The sequence below is a fragment of the Agelaius tricolor genome, unplaced genomic scaffold (genome assembly GCF_023055355.1).
Source record: "Agelaius tricolor isolate 1412-34295 unplaced genomic scaffold, bAgeTri1.0.p SCAF_14, whole genome shotgun sequence".
NCBI lineage: Eukaryota > Metazoa > Chordata > Aves > Passeriformes > Icteridae > Agelaius > Agelaius tricolor.
The window spans coordinates 2072901-2093696 of NW_027269274.1; the positions used below are offsets into that span (position 1 = coordinate 2072901).

The 20796-nt window shown below is 44.8% G+C and overlaps 1 protein-coding gene across 1 annotated transcript in view; it reads right to left on the reverse strand.

Moving 5' to 3' along the window:
* LOC139595743 (contactin-4) overlaps nt 1-20796 on the reverse strand; it is a 275452-nt gene that overhangs the window by 227879 nt on the left and 26777 nt on the right. The window contains exon 2 of the mRNA XM_071439314.1: nt 8103-8147. The gene's annotated coding sequence lies outside the window, so the exon portion shown is untranslated. The remainder of the gene's footprint in view (nt 1-8102; nt 8148-20796) is intronic.

The following is a 20796-nucleotide window of genomic DNA, read 5'->3' on the forward strand; positions in this document are numbered from 1 at the left end:
TAAAATAATTAATTGAAAACCAGCAGGGTTATTAATTTGTTAATTGAAATGTAACCAGGTACCAGCATCTGTAGAACACCTGTGGCCAAGGTCTGGGTTGGAAGGGACCCTAAATCCCATCCAGTGCCAGCCCTGCCATGGGCAGAGACACCTCCCACTGTCCCAGGCTGCTCCAAGCTGGCCTTGGGCACTGCCAGGGATCCAGGGGCAGCCCCATTTCCTTTGTGCCAGGGCCTCACCATTCTCACAGAGAATTTCTCCCTAACTGACCAATCCTCCACCCACTGACATCAGAGTGAGCAGCCCCAAGTACACCCAAGGCATTGGGAATGCTGGAAAGCTGGAGCTTGGACAGTTTAAGATCTTGATGCATAAAAGGAAATTATGAACAGAATATTCCTGTAGCTGTACCAAAAGGAATTACCAATATGAGATTGTCAATAGTGGGGGCTGGAGTTCCAGGCTGTAACACAGCACAGCCCACAGCAGCTTCAGGGCTGCCAAAGAAGTCACCAAGAAAAAGTGAAAGAGATGCTCTAGTGACATTTTAAAGGGGGGAAAAAAACAGAGGTAGCTCTAATCATCATCCTCTGATGAGGTGTTTTAATTCTAGTATAACAGACTGTGGCAAAACCTAAATAAAAACAAAGAGAATCAGGACACATCTGTTCAGCATGAAACATTTTTTTTTTCCCCCGTCTGCTTCCTATGGAAGAAAAAAGACTTCAAGGACTGTGCTGAGGATAAGATCTCCTGTATCAAAGCAGGTGATACAGTAGAGTTGTGATAATTCTTGTGGAATGAGAGGAACGAAGATTAAGAGGAAAATGAGGAAATAAGAGATCTTTGAACTGCTTTGAAGCAGGGCGCCAAAAAGCTGCTCCAAATTCCCATTAACTTCAGCAGTGCGTGAAATGCAGTTTACTGCCTGCATGGCTCCGTGTTCTGGAAACTCCAATAGTGGGCAGTTAAACCCTGGAAATACACGGCTTACAGGCAGGGACAGCAGCACAGCTCTGGGCTGGCAGTGAGTCAGCAGCACAAAGGGAAACACAGATCTCACAGGAACAGGCACAACAGGGAAGAACTGATGGCCAGGAGGTTTTGGTGCGAGGAGGAATGAAAATAGTGGCTGTGAGACCGAAGTGATAACTCCTGAAAGAGTCACAAGTGGTGAGGGAGCTGAAGGGATGGGAAAAGAGCAGAAGGAATTACAGACTAGAGACAAAAAGTGAGTCAGATTCCAGTTCCTTCTTTGTGCCACATGGTGTATTGAGGACAGCTGCCACTCAATAAAACCTAAAATAACTTTTTACTAGAAAACTTTGAGCAGGGCAGTTGCTCTACATCACCTCCTCAGATCTGTTCCAAATCAAACAAAAACCACCAGAATTTGCAACATGGTACAGGCAGATCAATCATTTAAAAAGAGCATTAATAGGAATCAAACAAAATATGTATTTGCAAGTAAGGAGATAAAGATGCTGTTCTTAAAATGGTATAAACAGGAACAATGATCAATTTGAATGAATTAAACAAACCAAAATCATCTTGTTTTCCTTCTCAATAAGGACAACTGTGAACCTGAGAAACTAAGATCCAAAATCAAAGGAAAAAGTTCAAAACTGACCCTAAGGAATATTTCTCCTCCCTTCAGTTGGCAGATGGATCCTTTGAAGCAAGGAATCCGTTTGCCAAATACTTCTAGGGGATCAAGGGATGCAAATTTTCACCAACATAAAGACAGAGAAACCAGGGAAACGTTTCTTGAGTAACGCACACTCCAACACCTTTATGCAGAATCACATCTATAACGTTTTTATTGTAACTAAAGGGGTAACAAAACCAGTCCTAGCAAAGATTAGACTGAACATTTTAATCCACAAAGATTAACCTGAATTATAGATTTTCTGAAGAACCTTTGTTTCTGTTTGAGTCGCTTATTTTGAGGTATCAAATCTTTTAAAAAGGAGGAGTAAAATCAAAGTGTGTCACAGTGAGCCATGAGGGGTTGGCATCATCAGGTGTTTCACCCATACTTTGCTTTGGTCTGGGGTTTCCTAATTTTTAGCCACGTTTCTCAGTATCACAGAATCCCAGACTGCTTTGGGTTGGGAGGGACCTTAAAGCTCATCCAGTTCCACCCCTGGCACCTTCCACTATCCCAGATTGCTCCAAGCCCTGTCCAGCCTGGCCTGGAACCTGAGCCAGGTTTAAAACCTGGCTTTAAAGTAAAAGACTTTAAAATAAAAGACTTCAAAGCCACTGGTGGAGTATCAAACCTGGCAGCAATAATTTCATGTGCCACAATTCCAGCACTAAACCAAACCTTCGTTTTTGCCAATTTAGCTTTTTTTATTTTTTGCCTTATGAGGCTGTGGGTTAAAAGGGGCACGAGAGATGCACATTCAGTACACCTCATTTCCATCTGTAAAGTAAATGTTTAATATTCCAGGAGTCGGAAATTAATTTCCTAAATGTTAATTGATGCTATTTCAAATCGCTGAGGGCACATTGAAGGCATTTCAAATGATTAACACAAGATTTGATGGCAAAGGAGCCATTTCAGTAATGGGCAGAGCCAAAGCCATCCCTCCTGTCCCACCTGCAGCAAGAAACACTCACTGAAAACCCAGTGAAATGGGGGAATTTCATCTGACTAAAATCCAACCACCTCCAGCCTGATTCTGTGTCCTTCACTTGAGGACAGAGCTGCTTTTAGGGGTGTTTTGGGGTTTTTTTTGGATTTGCATCCAAAAAGGACATCACTGATGACAAGTAGAAGCTGTTCAAGCACTCAGCCCTTCACAAGCACATCCTTAAATAACCAAAATTATTAAATAATCCAAAGATTGAATTAAATAATCCAAATTAAAAGAAAAAAAAACCACCATAAAGCCCCCTCCCAAGCTGATTTGCAGCCCCACAGCCCGGGCAGCATTCCCACAAGGTGCTCCTCTCCCAGCCTGCAGGACAAACTCCACCTCTGGCCTGGGATAATCAATGGAGAAGTGTCAGGGGCTGAGGAGTGAGCAGCAATGCAGCCTGAGAGGGAAAACACATCACTCTGGGAGGAGCTGGGGGCTCTCCTGCTGCAGCACTGCCACTCCAGCGCTTTTCAGGAGCTCTGCACTCACTTGAGCAGCCCTGGAGGCACAGCCACCACCAGCTCGGGGATGACTGATGCTCCATCTCCAGCAGCAAATCCCACTGAGATTTTAATTGAATTCCAGCAGCCATTTTATTTTTCTTTTTTTTTTTTCCTTCCACACAGCCTCTCCACTCTCTATTTCCTCCTTGCTCCCAGTGATTCAGCAGTTTATTCCTCACTACACTAATCCCTCCATAAGACAGTTTCTCATCCCTTTCAAGCAGTGCTCATGACAGCACTTGCCCACATCACTGGTGTTTGGGGGTCATTTTTTTCCTATTAAATAGGAATTTATCTCAGACACGCTTTGGCTTTCAGGCTGCACCACTTTTCCAGCCATGAGGAGCATCATGAGTCCTCACACTGTGCTCATCCAGTCCCTCAGCTGAGCTGATGACAGCGTTGCAGGAATTAAAAAAGGAGACAGAAAAATGGAAATCTGGAGGCCAGAGGATCACAAACAAGCAGTGACACCTGGGACCTAAGCCAGCTGTGAAACATTCTTCAGAATACCTGGAAAATACATGTTTGCTGTTTACAGGGGACTCCACAGAGCTGCCAGCTGCCTGTTTGAGTGACTCACCTAAAAGGTGCAGAAATTCAGTTCATAGGAGAAAAGAAAAAATAGGGAAAACAAACTGGCAGGACCCAGCTGTGCCAGAACTCCCAGCAACTCCTATCATTCAATAACACCTTGGAATCCAGGCTGACCCATCTTGACCCAGCTATTTAGGCAGAGGCTCAAAACTCAGCCCAGTGACTCTTTGTTGTAGTAATGAGCAGTTTAAAACCACCATAATTGCTTCTGACCATAATCACCCAACAGCCATGAGCTGTTTATCTGAGAAAAATTAATCCTCAAAGGGTGACCCTCATGTCCACAACGTGTTCTCAGTCATGGAGTGATTGATAAGTTATTCCAAGCCAGTCCACAGAACCACTGGTAGTGACATTTTATCATCAAAGCTCCTTCGCCCTTAATCAAAGGCTAATTCAACATGAAATCCTTAAATATGGGCTGCACCACAAGATAAAGTTAGCAACCTTGAAAAGGCTGGGAAATGGCAATTTGCACACACAAACACAAGATTGAGAGCTCCCATCATAACCTGCCTCATCAATCACCAGCTGCAGTGGCTCTAGCAGGACTATTTCCAGAGTATATTAAACTTCACCACATCTTAACCTTCTTGTAAGGCCACAATAATCTCTTTTATAATATCAAACAAGTGCAGAAGGGCAGACTTGCTTTGTGCCAAAGTATGCCTTGTGTCAGATTTCAGATTTAACAGCCTTGTTCCCTTCCCAGACGTTCCTTGGTGGCATTTCAGCCCCAAATTCCCACTCAGGGAGCACAGACAACACATCTCACACATATTCTGAAAGGAAATACTCTGAAATGCTGGAATGAGGCACATCCCTTGAGCTACCACCTGGTAATTACCTGTGCTTCCAAAATCTCTTTGCAAGGGAAATATCTGGCCAGGCACCTGTGACTGAACTCAAGTTTATCCCATTGTCCAAGCATTTCTCATGATCTTAGGCTGAAAAGCCAAGTCATGACAACTCCATCTTAAATATTACTCAAGTTAAAAAAAAAACAAAACAAATACTCCAAATCTCAAGCCAAATGCAGATTCTGCAATAACAAATTACAATCGGGGTCGTATCAAAAAGCTGCTGCAAAGTCAGGATGCTCTCTCCCAGCCCTTCCTCTAAAAACACAACTTAAATCACCCTAAAGTTTTGATGATTCAGCGTCACCAAATCACTTCAGAACAACTGACTCTGTTTTAATTTTTGGGGGGTTTTGGGTGGCACGAGGAACCCAAGTGATGAGGGCAGAAGGAAGCGGCCAAGGGAAGGGATGGCAGAGAGGCACAGAAGGTGAGAAGCAGGAGAAGGGAATCAGGAATAATGAAGAGGAAGCAGGATATAATAAAGAGGAAAAGAAAGGACACAGCAGATTTTCAGAGGATTAGGAAGAGTAGGAGGACGTGGTGGCAGACACATCTGACAGTGAGGAGCCAGGGAAGGAGGACAATTCAGGATCCTGGGAAGCAGAAGGATGCCTGGAGATCACAAACAGCCCTTGTCTTTGAAGGAGGGATCTAAAAATCACATGTAGGAGGCAGTTCAGTGTCCATCCAAGTAATCCTCCTCCACACTGACCCCCAGCACTTCCAGCTGAGCCAAAGCTGTCAGACACAAACACACACCAGGCAAAGGGGAAGCTGCCCGTGGACAAAACCAGCCCCAACCTTGTCAAACCATGCCCTAAAACCAGACTCTGCCCACCAGAAATGTCTTTTTTCAGAGCATTCAGTTTTAGGACATTTCTCCAGCACAACTGTGCATTGTCTGCTGGTAATAATTCTAATTAAATTTACACTCTGAGCCTGGTTGTGGGATACAAAGCACAGATGCTACAAACTCTAAGAGGACTGCTGGCCTGTCACTGTTTTAATTAGCTTGACAGGTAATCAAGTAGAATTTTGTAATTATACCACTGCAAAGCAGAAATGTTTCCTTTCAAATCCCTTCTCCTGGAGCCACTTTGGTCAAGCACAGGCAGTTCTGAGCCTCAAGACCAGAAGCAAAACCCCAAACTTGGCTTCCTCAGGGCCTGGCTCTGACTCAGCAAGGCTCGTGTGCTGCTGAGGAGCGTGGGAGAGAAACTCCTGCCCTCCCCCAGAGATGAAATATGTATAAAAGCTGAATCTGCAGTCCCCAAATGTGCCATTTTGTCAAGTACAGCAGAGTGTGTGGCCACTTTTCCCTAAACACCACACTGTGCTTGTTCCTTGAGGGCACAGCCCTGGATCCCAAGGCTTGCTGCCACTGGGGCAGGGGCAGACTTTGGGCACACAAAATTCACTTTTTGGGGTATCTCAGCAGCTTGGGTGACATTGCTGTTCCCACTGCCCACACAAGAGCCAAATTCTGCCTTGTGGGGCCATTCCCAGACCCAAACACCCCACAGGGCACTGCTGACCTTCTAATGGCTCACGTTCACCAAGGGCTTCCCCATTTCAGCTTTTATTTCAAATACCCCTTCACTCCCAATGGCACTGATGCCTTTTGGGCTACCTAGAAACAGAGGCCAGACAGAATTAAGGGAATAAGAAGCTGTTCTATTTATTGAAGGGCCCAGTTTTGGGCAGACACCCAAAAATGGATGATGGGTCAGGGTTTGCGCACTTTTATAAGTTTGGTCCATTTGCATTTTGGGGTGAATCTGGCAATTCCAGCTTCAGGTAATGAAGTCATTGAGCCCAAGTTTGCTCCCCCAAGTCCCTTTTGTTCCCATCTCTGGGCCCTGAGGCAGTGAGGTGTCCTTGATTGCCAGGCCTGCAGAGGAATTGTTGTGTCTGCCCCAAATGGGGAAGCAGCAGCAGCTCCCACTGAGTGTGGAGTTTGGAGTTACACACTAAAGAACTGCAGGGTTACAGATAGATGGAAAATAGAAAAGCTGAAATCCTGAGGCATCCCCAGAGTGGAGGCATTGAACCCAAATTCCAGTCACATCCTCACTAATGAGGAGTGTTTACCCAGGAGTTAGAGGCTCTGTAAACAGAAAGCAATTTCCATCCTCCTGGCTGGGCTGGTGTCAGCATTTGCAAACCATTACCAGCGTGCCCAGAACTGTCTGCTCCAGTCCTCCACACTTCCTATCAAACTGGCATTTAAGGATTTGGAATGCAGAACACAAGGCTGCAGCCTAAAAATAATATCCTGAGATTTGATCCTGCACTTCTTATTCAGGCTCAATTAATCAAGGTTGCCTAACTCTTCAGAAGTACTTTTCATCAGCAGATTGAAAACACTTCCCACATGAAATGGGGATCAGCGTCTCTTTTTTACTGTGGGGAACCTGAAAATGAGATTTCACCTGAGAAGGAGCTCTGAGGCTAATTTAGGAGTACTGTCCAAAGGGATGAGGAGTCCATTATTCAAAGATATCTTTTATATTAAGAAATAAGCTTTTCCTTTCAGACCACTAGAAAGACTAGAAAGTGATCTATCACAGGATTTATCATGCTGTCTCTGAAAACCTCACACCAAGAGAGCACATTCCAAAAGAGCCAGGCTGAATGAGAGTATTTACTTGATCTCTATCTTCAGTTTTCATGGTGAACACCCCCCAGGACTAAGGAGGAACTCCCAAGAATTAAGAAATTAAATATTTTTGTCAGAAACCATCTGCAGTCTCTCTGAACAGATACAGTAATAACATCCAAAACGAAGACAACATTCATTTTTCAAATAATTGTAAGCTCTGAAAACATCTTGTTCTCCTTTGGAAACAACATCGTTCAGACTTAAAAGCGTGTTGGAAAAAAACCCTCCAGATAATTTCAGGGTCTGTAGAACAAAACTCACCTCTCCACTAACAAGATTGATTCCTTTTGACATTCAAACTGAGAGGCCATTAAGAAAATTTGAGTTTCAGAAACACCACAGGTTTTTTTGACTAATTCAATTGCAGAGTCAATCATTCAATGATTAATTAAACACCAATCTTGAAAATCTCTTGACAAGAACAATAGGAGCCTAACCAGAAAAAAAAATACAACCCTGAAACATTATTGATAACAAGATATCAATATCCTTTTGAAAAAGAGTCACTCTGCAGCTTCCATACATCCTGTTAAATGTATATAATTTACAATTTCCCATTTACAATAATAGCTGAAAGCAAATTGTTCCACATTTTCCATAACCCTTCCAATGTAGAACTGCATAAATGCAACATATACACTTAAATGCAGATTTATATATTCTTGTAAAAAGGGAAATCAAAACCCCCTGTCAGGGCACAGAGAAACTCCAGGACAAATTCTTTAAAACACAAACAACACAAAGGAGATGCTGACATTCAATGCAATTACATTAAGAATAAAGATAAATTGACACCAACACATCAGAATTAGGATTAAACAATTCTTACCTTCTCCAGTGCATGATATGCAGCCTTCAGTCAAATTTCCAATACCTGAAAGAAGAAAATCAAATGGAATGTTGGTTATGCTGATATTTTAAGACACCAAATTAATTCTTGTTATTGTCAATTTGTTTTGCAGACAGAGAGGCTGGCTTGGACGAGTTTTATTTGCTGTTTTCAAAGTGCCACGAGACAACAGCAGGAACCTGCTCAGAGCCTTCCCCACTGCTTGGTTCAGTCCCTGAACCCCCAGTCCCTGAGGTTTCTTCTCCAAAACCCCCAGCCCCTGCCCTGGGGTTCAGCCTTCCCACCTGGGATGACTCAAACCTTAAATTTTTCCACCTCTGATTTCACTAAAGGCTGCAACTCTTCCACTGATAACTCAGCTGACAACAAACCAACCTGAATCCCACAGAAAGAGGCTGAGGCAGAGCCATTTCCCATTAGATCATCCAAACCACATGCTAATAAAATTTGAAAAAAAAAAAAATCAGGAAAAAACAGGAAACTTATCCAACACATGATTTAAACCTAAAGCTTCACATGTTTGGTAGCTAGGTACGGGTCACACAGAGAACATATGGCAAATGGAGATGATGTTTATGAAACTAGAATTCAGTGGGCACCAGAAATGCAGCAAAAATGATATAAGGAAATATGAAATTTTTTTTTGCACTATCAACACATCCCAGATAGGAGAGGCAGAAAAAGAAGTCTGACATTTTGCCTGAAGATAAGCACCCATTTCCCGGGTTGTAGCTTAAATTCCAATTTGATATGAGGAAGTCACAGCCAGAGGAGAGCCCTGCTCCTGTAATGGGGTTGCCACTGAAGTCCCTGAGAATTAGATATTGAGAAGAAATCCCTCCCTGTGAGGGTGGGGAGGGGCTGGGATGGAATTCCCAGAGCAGCTGTGGCTGCCCCTGGATCCCTGGAAGTGTCCCAGGCCAGGCTGGACATTGGGGCTTGAAGCCCATGGTGTCCCTGCCATGGCAGGTGTGGCACTGGATGGGATTCAAAATCCCTTCCAACCCAAACCTTTCTGGGATTCTATGGATCTAAAGAGCTGCTACACCCCATTCACTACTGGGGAATTACATCCCTGGCAGCCTAAGGGGATATTTTGCCTTCATTTTCCATGGATGCACCACTCCCACCCACCAGCAGCTTCCAGCAAGGACCTGGCCTGACAGCTCCCAGCCTGAGAGCTCCTCTCATGGACCAGCAGCTGGCACAGCAATCATACAATCGATGTATCTCGATTTTCCACCTGGATTGCCGGAATTCAGGACATCCCCCTGGCTGTCCTGGAGTGCCAGGGGGCTCAGAGACCCTGGCACAGAGCCCAAGATGCCTGTGGTTTTGATTATGATCCATGGAAAAAGTTACCAAGCCACGAAAGTATAAGTAGAATAATATTCAGTTTATCATGGGGTGAAAAAACAGATTTTTGGCGTTTTTAGAATGGGGGTTCAGGGGGCAAGATGGAGGAATCTGGGCGTTTCCAGCCTTTCTCCTTCTTCTTCTTGGCCTCCATCTTCTGCTGTGATGGTGGCACTTTTGGATTGGTTTAGAGTAGAAGCTCACTGTCTAACACAGGTGATGGGTATTGGGAAGTCATTGTAAATATTGTACATTTAGTTTTTAGTATAAAAAGATAACATCACCCCAGGGGCAGGCAGAGTGCCTCTGACTGTCCTGCTGAGCGGACCTCGCCAGGGCAGGAGAAAGAATTTTACACATAAGGAACAATAAACAACCTTGAGACAGAAACAAGGAGCTCTGACTCCTTCTTCGACTGCCAGGCTGGGAAAAGAGACTTTCCAATGCATCTCAGGGTCACTGTGAGCAGCTAAAGCCCCAAGACTGGATTTCCTGGAGGGAAGAGCTCCCTCCCAGCTCAGGAGAGCTGCAGGGGAACAGGTGGGGTGCAGCTCCAGCCCTGGGTCTGGGAAAGCTTTCCCATGAGGAACAGGCTCGAGGCAGGCAGAGCCAGATGGAGCCCACCGAAGTGAGCACAGCGCCGGGGAGAGCGGGGAAATATTTGACATTCAGAGCTTTGCTAATTAGACGTGGAGAAGAAATGAAAGGTTTTGTACCAATCAAAATATTACTCTGTTTACTCTAACTGTTCAACTTATCACTTCACTCAGGCAAAGTTTGGGAGAACAAGTTGCACAAGTTAAGCAACACTCCACCACCAACGTCGCTGGGTATTTTTAGACGCTACAAAGCCGCGGCTGCTGAAAACAAAGCAAAAAAAAACCAAAAAAAACCTGCAGTTTTGCCTTAGCTAAGCCTGGTGTGCTCAGTACAGCGAGATTTGGAGCCCACCAGGCTCCCAGACACCCCTGAGCCCCGTGGGCATGCAGGGCTCAGAGCCAAGGCACAGGAGGTGTCTCACAGAACACCTGCACAGCAGCCCCCAGAGCTGCACCTCACCACGCTCTGGGCTTTTGTTTCTCCAGCCCTGTCATGCCTGTGTGCAGAACCAAGCTTGGGTGGCTTTTTTTGGAGCTGACGTGGGAGACTCTGGATGAAATCTTGGTTCTTCTCTTCCCCCACACCCCAGCCAGTGCAGTTACTACAAAGCTCATGATGCTTTCTCCTGCTGGAGCTGCTTGCCTTGGGTGGAGCACAAAGCTCATCTCCCATCTGCCCACCCAGCACTTTGGACACTTCATCATTTTGGGCTAGAAGGAGCAGGGGACTGGTGGAAAAACCTCTGCATTCTGATCCTGTCTGCTTAGCAGCTCAAGCCAGCAGCACACAACCACTCAAACCCTTCAGAAACTGCAGGTTCCAACCACAGGAACACTTCCACGGACAATTTCTTAAAACACCCTGCCTTGGCAGAGAGATGTTGACTCAAACCAGGGAGGAGGCACATTCAGAATATTCTGTTTTCAGCACAGGATTTCATCCTGCAGGAGTTGCAGATACTCCTGACAAAACCTGCAGATTTGGTGCTCAGGTGGTGACCTGGCAGTGCTGGGTTGATGTTTGGGCTCCTCTCAGAGGGCTTCTCCCACCTTTAAAATTCTGTGTTGGAGATGGTGATTAAATTAATTGTATATTATCCTCACCAGCAGCACTGAACCTGAACTTCCAGGCTGGAAAACCTACAGCTTTTCAATTGTATTCCCCCCAAACATCACCAATGCCCAGGCAATTTTGCTAAATAATAAAGAAACCTCCCCTACCCTGGAGGGTTTGGCCAGGAACTCAAACCCACACCTTCATCCCAGGTGAAAAACAACCTGGAACAGGAACTGGGGGGCACAGACTGCGCTCCCTCCCTCGGGTGACGCTATGGAAGACAGCACACTAAAATCTGAATTTAGCAGGTTCAGTATTTTCTGCATCCCTTGTCAACAGAAGGCTTTGAAAAAAACCTTCAGAACACGGAGAGGAAGTTGTCTCCAAAGGAAAAGGCAACAACACTCTTTTAGTGCTGCTCCCCAGTCACCACTGCAGTCGTTCTTGAAGCTGTAACTTCCAAAAAAACCTAAGAAGAAACTCAGTTTTGTGCAAGCCTCATTTCATGTAAAGGAACAGCACATCCTTCAAGAGGGGGGAAAAAAACGACTTAAGGAGAGAAAATAAAAATAGAGAGGATTCATTTCACAGTAATACTGTGTATTTGCACAGAAAAATTCCACTTTTTTTTGTGGAGGCAGTTCTTTGGGAGCTGGCAAGAGGGAGCACTGATGAGAGCCTGGAGAAGTGCTGATCTCTCAGCTGCTGCCAGCAGAAATCCATACATTACACTGAGCTTATATTGACACAAACTCATGCAGAGGGGGCTGAAAGCAGCACTCCCAGAGAAACCTGAGGGGCATCTTCCACCTGGAAGATTTTTAGCATCATTTGCAGATCCTGCCATTCCTAATGAATCCTTCCTGAGAGCAGCTGGAGCCCAGGCTGCAGGGAAGGAAAGGGTGATGGGGCTGCCCTGGGGCAGGAAACCAAGCCTGGCCCAGGACTGGGACATGGCTGAGCACCAGGCTGGGATTCCTCACCCCAAAGCTCTCCCTTGCTCACTGCAAGCACACAACAACCCCTTTGCTGATTATTTTTATCTTTTTCCTGTCCCTGGCTCTGCTGTGGTTTAGGTTTATGGAATCAGCCTCCTCTGGCACTGTTTTGCATCACCTGCCAACCCATAGACTTGTCCTATCTTCCAAACCCTGTTTTAAGCCAAGATTAAATAAAACTATGAGATTTTGCATCTCTGCTTCGCTCCAGTCTCAAACTGGACACCCCAGGAGCCCTCAGACTGCAGATTTGTCTTTATCTCAAGCCCCCTGCACACTGTAAGGATCTTTTCCTGCTCCTGTTGTCTAATATGAACTTCCAGCCTTCCACACAGTATTCCTCAGTTAGGCTAAAGGAACATGGGAACCACAATTCTGAGGACTATGGGCTCATTAATAAATGCTAATGAATAATCCAGTGCACCTGAAGCTGCTCCTGCTCGTCTTCATTTCCAGCAGCCCTCAGGAGGAAAAGCTGCTCTGTTCCACCCCTGTTCCTGCTCCAAGAGGACATTCCTTGGATAAAACCCATGCCCAGCCAGCTCTGCCCTAATCCTGCCTGTGCTGCTTCTCCACACAAAGCCAGAGGATGTGAACTCTGCATTTTCACCCCCTGGATCAGCATCACCCCCAGCCCTTCCTCCTGCTCACCCATTTCAGCACTGCATTGGTTATGGGAGCTCAAAGGAGCAGACAGAGTTTTCTGGGGCTGAAATATAAATCCCATGTGCAGAAGCATTTCCTGTGCATTTAAACACTGTTTAGTGAGTCAGCCAAAATCATTCTGCAAGTGTCACCCACCTCCTGAAGGAAAAGCTCCAGCAGCCTAATCCCAGCACAGCTCTCCCAGGGACTGAGGGCTTTCACTCCCAAGCAAAATGCTGTCAGAACACAGAGCTCATGTGATTTATTCTAACTAAAAAAAAGTGCAAAAAAAAAAAATTTCAAACTCTTTATTTGGTCTCATCAAGCAGGGATGAGCGTTAGAAATTTATATTGGGTTTTCAGGCTTTAAAATTCCATTTGTTGGCTGTCATTTGCTTCACAAATGAACAGAACACTGAGATTGCTCTGATAAATACAGGCACTACAATTGTTTGGAGAGATTATTATCAATATGCAGCCATGCAGGTCAAAGGGATTCACCAGCTGATTCCTCAATTGAACTTTAAGGTGCATAACCCTCAAAATTGGCTCTGCTACTTAAAATGGGATTTTCTGCTCCATCAAAAAAAAAAAAACTTCTACTGACTGTAAAAAAACTTTCAGTGACTGCACAGAGCAGAAGCTCCTGTTTGAAGGATGCTCTCCCAAAGCTGTTTTCCCACAGGGATTCATGTGGAGAGCCCACGGATCAGGAAAAAGCCCAGGAGAACTCCAGGAGCTGCACTCGGAGGGGATGATGTGTTCATCACCTTCCTGCTTGAAATGCAAAGTAATGACACAAATTAAATTGGTTTTCCTTGTCTGAGTGATGCCTCTGTCTCTCCAAAGTGCTGATTAAGAGATCCTCAACTCCCCAGAGGTTACTGCAGCTGAAGCTGCCAGGCTTTGGTGACACAAAGGGACAATTCTGACACAGGCACAGTTTGGGCTCGTGGCTTTTTCCCTACCCACATGAAACATCTTCATTGCATTCTCCAAGCAGCAGAAGGGGATGGGTTTTACCAGCTCCTCTTAAGGAAACAACCACATTTCAGTCACCATCACCATAAACTGTGGGCTCACAATCCTAATTTTAATGGGGTGTCAGTGGAGCAGCTCTAAAGCTGTACCAGACCCAACTTCACTCCCTGTCCTCAGGAGCTGAGGCTCTGTGAGCTCCCCAGGCTCATGCTCCAAGCCAATCCCACCACAGCTCGACAAGAACTGATGAGATCTTGTCAAACTTCTGGATTTCTGCATTTCTACAGGGCCAAAGCCTGTCTCAGCCAATGGCACAGAGCAGGAGAGCCCAATGTCACATCTTAGCATGAGAGCTCAGCACAACTCAACCAGCTACACCTGCCAGGGCACCACCAGCTCCCCTTCACTCCCATCCCTCCATTGCATTAAATGTTTCCTTGCTGGGATTGCAGTGCCAGAAGCAAAAACTGGGAGTGATCAGAAACCTCCCTAATCACCTGCAACCAATTACAAAGCACCAAACAGCAAAGGTCACCGATAAAAAACCAAATCAGGCACTGAGTAATGAATGTCTACACCACACATCATAATCAGCAGCCCTGAGAGTTCATTTTCCAGGTCTGGCCATTGGTTTTTTATCTGAGGTGACAACTCAGTGCTTGCTTAGCCCAAGGTGTGCACCTACAGCCCCCTGATTGCTGCAAACAAAGGCCTTGAATATTTCCTGCTAATCCAGCATTTCCAACCTGGAGCAGAACCATCTCCCAGCACTCAGCAGTGAGGTTTTTCTGACCTTCTGTGGTGAGGAATCATCTTGTGCAGGGAGATGAAATGGATGCACGCCCACAGCCTCTCCTCGCCGGAGCTACAGCTCCATCACCATTAAATTGTTTGTTTTGCTCCTTCTTAATTTGTTCCTTGTCCTTGCAAACCCCAAGACATTTCAGATCGCCCACACCCTCCCTCAGCACCATGTTCTCCAGAAAAACAAGGTCTCCTGCCTTCCAAGCTGCTGCCTTTGAAGAATTGCTGAGAAATTGCACAAGTAGGTCAGGCAGTGCAGAGGCACAGGGGAGGCTACAGAGGGGTTTGGGGTTTCATGTGGCCACATCAGCCACAAAAATGACATTTCCAGGTGCTCACCCCCATTCTTTTATGTGGAAAGAGCAACAGGGTGAGGAAGAGATGTAAGAGATTTAAGTTTATGTTGCTCTGTTCCACCAGCATGGATCAAAGCTGGATGAGCAGAGGTGCCACAGACATCTTTTATGGAAAATCCTTTCCTTAGGATCTTTGCTCCTGAGAAGCTGAGAACAAAAGGAACAAAATGTACCCAATGGTTATCTGCTGCTGTGGGATGCAACAGGTGCATCTGGGATTGGGCTCATGTGGTTGTTTCTAATTAATGGCCAATCACAGCCCAGCTGGCTCAGACTCTCTGAGAGTCGGGAGCTTTTGTTATCATCCCATTCCTTCCTTTCTGTTCAAGCCTTCTGATGAAATCCTTTCTTCTGTTCTTTTAGTATAGTTTTAATATAATATATATAATGAAATAATACATCAAGCCTTCTGACACCTGGAGTCAGATCCTCGTCCCTTCCTTCATCCTGGGACCCCTGTGAACCCCACCACACAGAGGTGTGACAATGAAAACACCAAAAAATGAAAATCAAAGCTTGAAATGCTGGGGAGAAAGCCCCAAAGATTTGCAGGTTCTCAGCATAACCTGGGGGTGCTTGGGGTGGGGGGCACAGGGCCAGGTGGGCCTGCTCACCCCACAGTGCCTCAACACAAGCAGCATTTTCCTTTATTTAACTTTCTTTTTTTTTTTAAACTCATCATCTCAGGGAACAAAGGGGTGGAACTGAAGTTTCACTGATGTATTCCTATTTATTAATGCTCTGAAAACCAGCAGAGCCACATGAGCTCCTGCTCTTGGGGTCTCACCAAGAGCCCTGGACACAGCCAGGAGAGGAAATGTCCCACTGGAAAGGCAGTGGGGAGCCAAGAAAAACTCCACTCCAACTTGAGAAAAATTCTTCTTTTAACATATTCTGCATTGCAACCAAACAGAACTGCTGCATTTTACCAATTTTTAAGACAATTATTTAGCAAGTCCTGGATGCCACTAAAGAAACCTGGAAAAAAGCTGCTTTGGTATCAAGAGCCAGCTGGAAAAGGTGATAAAATCCAGGATTTTGAGAGCAGGAAAATCATACATGAACTACCAAAAATATCAATATTTTCCCCTTATTCAGCTGCTGGAAGCAGTGAGCACAAAGGAAAGCAAGTAAGAGTAATAAAATTGACATGGCATCAGCAAAAGCCTCCCAAAAACCTTCCCCAAAGCAGGAGAATGTCAATAGTGACTGGGGTACAATAAACCTCCCTTCCCTGCAAAAAGCATCCAGGATTTCTTGGGCACAGCAATTCCATCCCTAATCAGCAATCCATACTAGGAAATTGTGTCTCAGACAAATAATGCTTCCAGAGGATCCATAAAACACCCCAAAATATTGAAAAAAATAGCAATAAAATACAACCTTTCCTAAGGTAAGTTCCTTCTGAATTATGGTTTATAAATGAAGTCATTGATACATCCAAAAATCTCATTATTTAGGAGCAACAGACAGCAACTAAAGGTGAGTTCAAGCCCCACAAGGAGAAACAAATCCAGAAAATAAGATTTTTTTTCCTCTGTTCTTTCCACCAACCCATCTGAAATAAACCATAAAGGTGGAAGATGGGACTGTCCCCCATGTGGGACAAGTGTAAGCAGCACATCAAGACAAAAAAATCAATTTATTTCGTTTAGCACCATCTATTTAATGCACAATTTACATAATCCTACAAAAAAGTAGACAAATCCTGAACAATGAGTCTAAAATACTTTCAAAACACTCACTAAAGCCAAGAGATTTTAGTGAAGGCCACGTGTATTTACCACCCACTACCAACATACAGTTAATATTAATTTACAGTTAATATTTAGAGCATTAAATGTTATAAAGTGTAAAATCAGAGGAGCTTCAATTGCTCCCTTCAGACTTCTCCTAATTTCTCATATTGTCCTCCTGAAATATCACAGGAACACCGAAATACCACGAGGACTTTTTGTCCTGCAGGAAATTCCCTCCCTTCAATTCCCACTCCTGCAAAAGAACCAGGGGCTGTTTTCTCTATTTATTCCCTCAGAGTCCGTAGGTTATGAGTGGGGAAAGGAAAAAAAAAATAAGGAAATTCAGGGTTGGGATGTGATCTGTCCCCACTGAGAGGCACAGCAAGGCACCAGCCTGCACCCAGCGATGCTGAGCCCTTCCCAGAGCAGCTCCCAGCCCTGACATCTGTCCAAACACACCAGGTCTCCAGCAGTCATTTAGATGGGGAGCTTTTTCCCCCTCCTCTCCCTCCAGGAGTTCAATTATTGCAGCAGCATCATGAATAAGCAGGATTATTTTCAGGGAAAATTAAGAGAAAAAGAAAGGGAAATGTAATAACCACTGGATTTGCCAAAATCCTTTTTTTTTTTTTCTAATATATGTATAAATTACACCTTTTTTTCCTTAATTGTGTTCCACAGCTGCAGAGAGACCAGATCAACCATTTCCCCCTGGGTTTGGCCATGGGGACGGAGATAATTTGGGCTCTGAAGGGGCCCAGGTGTGTTTGCACCTCCCCTGGGGCTAAAGCTGCTGCACAGGGATCAGCCTGGGACATTCCTGGGGTTCTGCAGGTCCAGGAGTTGGGCTGGATGATCCTCATGGTCCCTTCCACCTCCTCAGGATTACCCAGTTCCACCTTCTCAGACAGTTTTAATACCAACACCATTTAAAGCCATTTGAGAAGCTCGGGGTTTTGGGTTTTTTGCTGCTCAGCTCTGCTCTGCTCCCAGTGCTGGCACTCCTGCCTTGCTGCTTTGGTGCCCAGTGCTGAAGCTCCACAATTGCAGCAGCAAGAGCACAATAAGGGTGCCAGACTCTGCCAAGGCTCCCAGCAGCCTCCCTGAGATCACAGGCAAGGAGCAGGGCTGGGAATCACACACAGGCTTGTTTGAGGATCACAAAAAAAAAAACCACCCTCAAGAGCAGCCAAAATCCTGCTCATGAGGGTCAGAATGGGAACTCGGCAACCGAGATCCAAAAATGAGGATCAAAGGCTCGGGCAAGGCAATTGTGTGGGCAGCAGGAGAAACCTGAGCACAGGAACACAAAATGGGCTGGGAGGGACCTTCAGGATCAGCTCAGTCCAACCCATGCCATGGATCAGGGGTCCCAGAGCCCCATCCTGACCCCACTGATACCCAGGGAAATCCCCTTACAGAGCTGGCAATACTGGCAAAACACCAGGGAGCTCAAAATAAAGGAAAACAGTTAAAAAAAAAAAATCAATTCCAAATTAAGACAACCAAACTTCACAGCTACTTCTCTTTTAGCACAAAGTTGCAATTTATTTCTTACCAAAAAAAAAAAAAAAAAAAAAAGGAATTTTGCTGTTCAAGGGCTCTGCAGAAAGTATAACATTATCCAAGAATGCTTTTAAGTAAATAAGTTGTTTCATAAAGCAATGAGGGCTCTGTGAGATGGTAGAAATCTATTTTTTACATTAGAAATCCATTTTTACATTTCACAAGTATAAATGTGTTGTGTCTGTCTTGATAAATATCTAAATAAATATATAATTATATAAATAATATTATTATATATTATTATATTAGATATTATTATATATTATTATAATACTATATATAGTATAATAATAAAATATATAATATAAAATAATATTATATAAAATATAATATAAAATAATATAGATATAATATAACTATAAATATATAATTATATAAATATATATTATTCCACATGAAACAAGCTGAGACATCCAGCTCCATCAAGACAAACACTCAGACATGGGAAGCTTGCAAAAACTGAAGGGTTTTTTCCCCCCCATTTCTGCCTTTTATCTTTTAAGTAACACATTTAACTAAAGCCTATAGTCAATTCAAACTTAGAGGTAAAGCAGAAAGTCATCCAACAGTTTTGTTACATCTAAATAAATCAGGCTGGCTTTAGGTCTGAAGTCTCCATTACTGTAACCGAGCTGGCTAAAAAGTGTTCAAGAGGAAAAAAAAAAAAAAAACAAACAGGGCAGCTCAATATATTTCTACAAATGCCATCAAGATAGTGAAGATTTATAAAAGTTTTGATTTTTACAAGTGTTTTTGCTTTTCCTGAAAAGTTGGTTTTTGTTTTTCCTTTTCAACACTAGAAAGTTGGAGGATTTGGCAAGCAAACCCCCTTTTTTTTTTCCCCTAGGGTTTTGGGGTCTTTTAGCCAGTTCTACTAAAAAATACGTTAAATTTAGCACTGATGGGAATTTTATCTCTTTCAGTTCTACTCGAAGCTCCTGCTCAGAGGTGCCTGGACCAGCAGGGCTCCCGCCAGGCCCCAGCAGATCCCTGCCCCTCCTGAAAGGGTTAAAGGCAGCATCCCCGTCTCCAAAGGCACCGTTCTATCAATGTGCTGAATTATTCAGCAGCAGCTGCTTGACTCGAGGCTTTTCTCCAGGTCATAGAGTCCCCAGCAGCCAGGAAGCTCAGCCTGGGCCAGCCCTGCCCGGGTGAGGCTGCCCAGGGCTCAGCCACACTCGGGCTCTGCTTGGAGCCAGAGCCACCAACTCCGATTTGTGACCATCCTGTGCCCGTTCTGATGGGCAAACCCCACGTTTTCCCCCACAGACTATCTGCACATCTGTGTAAAAGCACTGGTAACTGGAATTTGATCACTTCTGCGCCAAGTTAAGGATGTTGCTCAATCCCCAAAGGCAGAGCAGCTCGTGGTTTAGGCTGGGCCATCTCCAAGTAGGAGAGTGAGGGAATTCTTTTGGGAAAAGCTCCTGGCTCATCATCCCCAGAGCTCTGAGCAATGGACCAAGTCACTGGAAATGGCCCCAGTGCCTAAAAGAAGTTGCTATTTAAGAAAGATAAACTGCTCCTTTTGCTTTTCAGTGTTCTTTTCAAAGGTTTAATAAAATGTACATAAACATAAAAATATAAATACATAAATATATGGAATAGAATGGAAGGAATTAACCAGTAAATGCCACAGAAGGGAGATACAGGAACAACACACAAAGCACAAGCTCCAGTGAAAAACACTAAAACTGCATGGCATAGGGTAAATCTTCTTTATGTACAGCTTCTAGAGCCCAGCCATGGAGAACTCCTCATTGTGCTTCTGCAGTTTGATCAGGAGTTCACTAAAACGTCCTCCAAGGTTCTGACCAGCTTTAAAGCTCAGCTGACCACCATGGACTGCTCATGGTCTGCAAATAAATCCTAAAGCAGTTCCCACTCAGCCAGACCCAGCTCCAAGATGGTTCTCAATACCAAATAATCCTTTTTATTTCCAACCACAACTAAATCAGCAGATATCAGAGACACCTTTCTGGGGGCAGCAGCACACCAAGATGTTCCACAGCAGACCCACCTTCAAGAAACCAAAGCATTATCTAAATAATAACATCAGTTTTACCAGGGGAGGCAAAGCACACGCAGCATCAGAATAAGGAAAATCAGGATAAGGAAAATAAAGAGGCACAAATAAACACAGAGCCTGACCCTCTGAACAATTACCCAGCCCCAACCCTCAGAAAAATGCTCCCTTCAAGCAAAACTCTCACTCCACCACCTTCCTCAACTCCCTAAAGCCCCCCAGCACCTCCTGAGAGCTCCCCATGACTCACCAAGGTTGGGACAGGTCCTGGGATTCTTTCTGCTCCACCCCAGGGCTCAGCCCAGCAGAGTTTGGGGCTTTCCACCAGCACCTGCTTTAAGGAGCTCCTGCAGCTCCTCCCCTGCCCAGGTGGGTGCCAGCCCTGCCCACTGCACCATCAGCATCCCACAGCACCTGGCTGGGGGGGCTGGCACAGGGAAATGCTCCCCCAGGAGGGAAATGAGTGGAAATGTGGCTTTGATCCCCACTGGTGGCCTGGTGGGACAGGAGAGCTCCCAGAGCTGCTCCCTCAGGAGATGAGCCCAT